This window comes from Canis lupus, chromosome 17 (genome assembly GCF_048164855.1).
Source record: "Canis lupus baileyi chromosome 17, mCanLup2.hap1, whole genome shotgun sequence".
NCBI lineage: Eukaryota > Metazoa > Chordata > Mammalia > Carnivora > Canidae > Canis > Canis lupus.
This window is the reverse complement of record NC_132854.1, coordinates 30,476,166-30,483,007: the sequence shown is the minus strand read 5'-3', so window position 1 is coordinate 30,483,007 and position 6,842 is coordinate 30,476,166. Positions and strand designations below refer to the sequence as shown.

Below are 6,842 nucleotides of genomic sequence, written 5' to 3'. Positions count from 1 at the left end.
TTTGGTGATCCTGGCATAAAATATACTGAAGTCTCCAAAGAAGACTAAAAATATACCCTTGGTAGATCTGTTCATAGTTCAGTGAAAATCTATTAGACTCCTTTCCAAGGACAAAAAATATGTTTGTAGTCCTCCTTTCTGTCCCTGGACGCCACTGAGTAAGCATTGTTAAAATCTCCCCTCCCACTGCTGTCATGTCTAAGTCAGTCTCCCAAAGAGCCTGAACAGCTGCAGAAGCTCTTCATCGGTAGTTTGAGTTTTGAAACAACCGATGAAAGTCTGAGGAGCCATTTTGAACAATGGGGAATATTTACAGACTGCATGGTAATGAGAGATCCAAACACCAAGCACTCCAGAGGCTTTGGGTTTGTCATGTATGCCACTGTGGAGGAGTGAATGCAGTCATGAATGCAAGGCCACACAAGGTGGATGGAAGTGTTGTGGAACCAAAGAGGGCTGTCTCAAGAGAAGAAGAGAAGATTCTCATAGACCTGGTGCCCACTTAACTGTGAAAAAGATTTTTCTTTTTCTTTAATGTTGGTGGCATTAAAGAAGACACTGAAGAACATCATCTAAGAGATTATTTTGAACAGTATGGGAAAATTGAAGTGCTTGAGATCATGACTGACCTAGGTAGTGGCAAAAAGAGAGGTTTTGCTTTTGTGACATTTGATGACCATGACTCTGTAGACAAGATTGTCATTCAAAAATCCCATACTGTGAATGGCCACAACTGTGAAGTAAGGAAAGCCCTATTGAAGCAAGAGATGGTTAGTGCTTCATCCAGCCAAAGAGGTCGAAGTGGTTCTGGAAACTTTGGGTGGTCGTGAAGGAGGTTTTGGTGGGAATGACAACTTTGGTTGTGGAGGGAACTTCAGTGGCCGAGGTGGTTTCGGTGGCAATCGAGGTGGTGGTGGATACGGTGGCAGTGGGGATGACTATAATGAATTTGGTAATGATAGAAGCAGCTTTGGAGGTGGCAGAAGCTATGATGATTTTGGCAATTATAACAATCCTCAAATTTCGGACCCATGAAAGGAGGAAATTTTGGAGGCAGAAGCTCTGGACCCTGTGGTGGTGGAGGCCAATACTTTGCAAAACCAAAAAACCAAGGTGGCTATGGTGGTTCCAGCAGCAGCAGCAGCAGCAGCAGCTGTGGTAGTAGCAGAAGGTTTTAATTACTCCCGGGAAAAAGCTTAGCAGGAAAGAAGATCCAGAGAAGTGACAGGGAAGCCAAAAGTTACAACAGATTTTGAACTCAGCCAGGCACAGTAGTGGCAGGGCCTAGCTGCTGCAAAGAAGACATGTTTTAGACAATACTCATGTGTATGGGCAAAAAACTTGGGAACTGTATTTGTGACTAATTGTATAACAGGTTATTTTAGTTTCTGTTCTGTGGAAAGTAAAGCATTCCAACAAAGGGTTTCAATGTAGATTTTTTTTTTTTTTTTGCACCCATGCTGTTGATTGCTAAATGTAATAGTCTGATCATGACACTAAGTAAATAAATATGTCTTTTTTTAAAAAAAACAAACAAAAACAAAAAAACAAAAAAAATCTTTGTAAAAATAAAACTACATCTTTGTAAGCAGGAAAATATTAACTTTATAAAAGCATGACACACCTTTGGGATATTTGTTGGATCTTCCAAAATTAAACCTTATGTATAGGGAAAAAAAAAAACACTAGAGCAGTTTATGGCATAATATAGTTTCTCTCTTCCTCCATTGGCAGCCAATGGAGAGAATCCTTTACAAGCCAATGAAGAGAATCCTTTAGCACATGATTTGATCTCTGCATGCTGTGATGCTATCTGTCACATTCACATGGACAGGACTTCCAGAGGAGTGGCCCTTTTGAAACTAACAATAAGACTTCTGTTGGATGAGAAGCCTTTTTGGTGCAAATCTTTTGTGCTAAATTGTGTTTTTTGAGACCACAGAAAGGTACCCCATTCACTCCACGTTAAAGGGCAGGACACCCTGAGGATGCACACTTTAGGCTGCTAATGGTTATGGCACAGTAGTGGATGAAGTTGAGGAGCAGTGCATTTTCTAATCAGCTGGGAATTAATGGAGCCCTTGCTCCTGATGAGGGGTGATTGTTAGCAGCAAGATTTGACACAGGAAGCATAATGCACGGAGAGCCTCTCTGAGCTGAGCAAGGCAAGAGGGTGGGGAGGAAGCCAAGAAGTGGTGTGAGAACCAAAAACCTTTTCTCTGCTTAAAAAATTTTCTAAGCCTGGCACTCATGATCATTTCCAACTAAAAAATAGTCTTTTAAAAAAAGTTTGATCTAGCCAAAGTCACAAGATACAACCAACAGTTCCCTATTTGCCTTTCTTCTAAATCTGTACAGTGATGCAACACTGCTTATCTTCTTGCTTAAATTCATCACAGGCAATGAAGTTCTGACTTTCCTGGCTTTGAGCCGGAGCTGGCTCTGAGTGAGTGTTGCTAGGGCGAAGGTTGGAGCGCCAAAGAAGTGATGAGTAAGCTATTAATCTTAACTCTGCTTGCCTTCTCCATGCTCACTCAAACTGGAATGGATCGCAGCCCTTCTTGTTTCTAGGGCTCACCAGGGGGTTACTATTTGTTAAATTAGAAAACAGCTTTGTCTCTGGGAAGAAGAATTTGGCTGCAGCCCTGATCATCAGGCCTTCATCCACTCATTGAGTGTGTACACTTTTGTGACACTCTCCACTGTACTGGTATTGCCCTGTGCACACAACAAAGTTCCTGCTCCATTGAGGGCACATGAGAAGTTGGTCTCTAGCTTGCTTATTCCCATTAATATGTTCAATCACATTCAATCACATTGTTTTTCATTACTTTGAAGCTCTTTCTATTCTCTCTTTGTGCTTGGGACACCCACACTCGATATTTTGCCTGAATTTTCTCAACGTATCTGCCTCTGACTTTTGTCCTCTCAGTAGCTCATTTCTACAAAATCCTTCAAATTTTGAATTTTTGAGAAATCGTAGTGTTTTTGTGAACTTGCTGAATTTGATTCCCTTTTCCTTCCTCCCTCACTCCTTCCTTCCTTTCTTTTTCCCCCTCCCTCCCCTTCCTTCCTTCTTTCCTTCCTTCCTTCCTGCCTGCCTTCCTGCCTTTCTGCATTATCTTCTTTTAGGTATAAATTGTACAGTAATACTTTCAATGTGAAAATTGCAATATTTGTCCCAGGGTTCTTAGTGCTGCTATATTCACAAATTTAGTGACTTGAAATAATATAATTTTATTATCGATGTTTCTGGAGGTCAGAAGCTGGAATGACCTCACTGGGGTAAAACCAATGTGTCATCAGGGCTGTGTTCCTTTTAGAAAGTCTAGGAGACACCTGCTTTTTGCTGTTTTCCACTTCTACATTCTGCCTACATTCCTTCTGTGATGGCTTCTTCCATTGTCAAAGAGAGCAGTGGCTAATGAAGTCTTTTGCACTCATCACTCTGACTTTATTTCCCTCATCATAGCTCCTTCTCTTATGCTTACACTCTTGCCTCCCTCTTTTCACCTATAAGTACCCTTGTTACAAGGGTCCATTACATTGGATTTACCCAGATAATCCAGCATAATCTCTCCATCTCAAGATCCTTGATTTAATCACATCTTCAAAATCTCTTTTGCCATGTAAACAATATATTCATAGATTCCAGGGATAAAGATGTGAAATATTGAGTGGGGTAAGGAGAAGGTTTTCTACTTACTATGGACCTAATGGGCTCTTAAAAATAAGATTCTTTATTCCTTTCTGGTTGAAATGATAGCTATATCTAACCTAGATTCTGAATCTCCAGATCTTGGCACAAATGCTTGCTCATCTTCTCTGCCTTAAGTCCAGTAGAACAGTATCTGATGTAATACTTTTATGGGAGAGTGTATTCCATTATATACGAGAATGAATTCTTTATGTGTGCAAGTAATACACATTTTAGTGAGCTGAAAATGAAGTTGACTCTGCAAAAGTCACCTTATATTTTGGCACTTTTACAACTATTTTCAAACACTCGATCATTTTAGTAATGGCATATAAATACTATTTTTTGTCTTATAATACTTCCCAACTTTTTTCCTTATGTTTTTGTACTTCATTTTCTTTTTTTTCCAAGAAAATTAGATGAAAACCTTATAATATTTTCTTGGAAATAAAAAGATATGGTCTATAATGATGGCAATGAAATAATTAGCATTGTTCTATTGAAGTGGATTTTAGACCAGGATGATTTATAAAATATAGTAAAACATCAATAGACATCATTTAGTCTGCTGTCCCTTTGTGTTCATAGGAATAAAATGTCACTCTTGTCCTTGAAGAATCCATAGTTTACTAGGAGAAAGAGATCATGCACAGAAGAGAGAATTAGCAACCTGTGGGAGCAAGACTCATACTAGAAAATTAAATAATGTGATTCAAATTCTGTTAGTAGAGGACATTTAGACTTTAAACATGCAAAGAAAGGTATTTCCTTGGAACCTGAAGGTGAATGTCACTTTCTTAAGTTTGTATTTGGAACAAAGGAGGTTAGCAATTACAATACATTTTGAAATAAAATGTCTAATTTTAAATATCTTTATATTTATTTACATATTTCTTCTTGATGTCATATTAAAAAATTTGGTGATGTTAACAGTAGGAAACAATGTATATAACATTATAACAGATATTTCAGAGATTAGAAAAGAAAAGCAATTAAAATATGTATCTTGATTGTTGGGATTTTTGTTTATATAATACCATTGAGTGTCTATCCCCCAAGGGAGTATGGGTGACATAGGTTTTGTGGAGGAAGAGTAAGAACAAGATAGTTCTTGCTCCTGATGAATGGGGATGACAGGCAAGTTCATAACATTAATTTAATCCAAAAAGAATATAAATGTATAAATCTTAGAGACACATATACAATTACATATGGTAGTGTGGAGATCATTACATTAAGAATTAGTTGTTAGGAAAGATGAAAGATTAAGAGACTAAGAGTTATTGAGTGACTGCCCAAAATGCCCATTTTAAGAATAAATCCTTTTCCTTTAACATATGTTGTACTTATGAACCCCTTTGATGTTCCATTAGTATATTTATTCAGCAGAAGATGTGACTAGATTTGTGACAAGACCATATGATCATCTTCTCTTGCCTCTGTCTATTTATTCTGAGTTGACTTAGATTGTAGTTTTGGGAATAATCTTATTTGATCAATGTAGAGTTGCATTTCCTATCTCAAAGGATTAAAAATTTACTCTGCATGTAATATGGCTGGAATTGGGTTGAGGACACATTAAATATGGTTATAATTGCTGGGGCCAGTTGGCTGTCACAAATGAAGATGATTGAGAACCACTATCTCGTGTCATGAGCTCTGCATTGACTTGCCTTTGCCAAATGATGCTTTATCCCCCTTTGAAGCATGCTTGGTGCTTTTGGGTGAACAACAAAATTCAATAATAGTAATTCCAATCATGTTGGTAGATGGCTAGTCAGTATTTGTGTCTATATGACACCACAATAACTATCCTTATTGTTGTTTTAATTTCTTGAATTTGTTATTTTGTTATTTTGGCACAGAAAATCTTCATAGTGAATGTCATGTTGAAAATTAGCCAACTATATAATACATGCTGGATAGAACTTTAAAGTGAACTTTCATTTGGAAATGAAGACTACTGTGATGAACTGAAGGGACCATGGAATACTATTGTCCTGTGGCTATGAGGTCTACTGGAACCCTGTAGTGACACATACAGAAGCAGGAGAATGATGGACCAGCATAACTAAGTCTTAGATTACTTTAAGACATGAATGTCTGAATGACATGAACCCAGTAATATCAAATACCATTTAGGAAGAGAGGTGGGCTAAGTCTTTGCAGTTTGGGTAATAGATAAGCTGAGTCAAAGATTCCAAAAGCTTTTTTAAGGACTTTATATATATAAAGATTTTTTTTCAAATTAAAAATATCCCAAAAGATTTTGTATCCTTAAAAACATACTGTCATTTCCAAATGGGAAACAATTTTTGCTTTTAAAAATAGGCTTGGAGTGCCTGGGTGGCTCCATCAATTAAGCATCCAACTCTTGATTTTCACTGAGGTCATGATCTCAGGGTTGTGAGATGGAGCCCCACGTGAGGCTCTGTGGTCTGCTTGGGATTTTCTCTTTCTCTCCCTCTCCCTTTACTCCTCCCCCTGCTTGTGGGTGTATGCTCTCTCTGTCTCCCACTACAAATAAATAAAATATTTTTTTAAAGGCTTAAGTAACAGCCTCAGTTGTTTATTAGGTTGATCTTTTTCATTTCAGAAACTTATTTCCAAGGCAAGGTATTGTATTTGATATTGTTTGTTCCTCAAAGAATTAAAGGCTCAAAGGAGACTAGGGCTAAGAGCAAATGGCTGACACATAGAGGCAGCTGAGACCATATGACTTGTGAGAAAGTGGTTTGGGCTTCAATTGTCCAGACTAGTTGTCTATTTAATAGAGTATTGTTCAGTTTCTTCCTCCTTTTGACTGGGTTCACTATCAGTATGGCAGAACTGGAATGACTGTCAATCTGATCAGTGATTTACTGTGGTCAGTCCATAAACTCAAAGCATGACAGGAGACTAGGAATGTTGGGGCCTTTGTCCTGCCTTTGTTTTCCAAGTCTGACTCCTGTGAACTCTGGTCAAGTCACATTATCCTTCATAATATGGAGCTACCCTTAGACACTGAACTTTCTTTGGAAGTGATTAGATAGTCAAAATCGTTCGGAGCCTTTATGTGTTTGGTGTCAAAATTTAATGCATAATATTATCCATTGTTAAGAGAAAATTGACATGTTAGAAGCACAAATTGATGCTAATTTAGACA

General features: G+C 37.8%; 1 pseudogene; it reads left to right on the top strand.

Moving 5' to 3' along the window:
• The first annotated feature begins 258 nt into the window (after window positions 1-258).
• LOC140608368 (heterogeneous nuclear ribonucleoprotein A1-like) lies at window positions 259-1,202 on the top strand (annotated as a pseudogene).
• The last annotated feature ends 5,640 nt before the right edge of the window (window positions 1,203-6,842 follow it).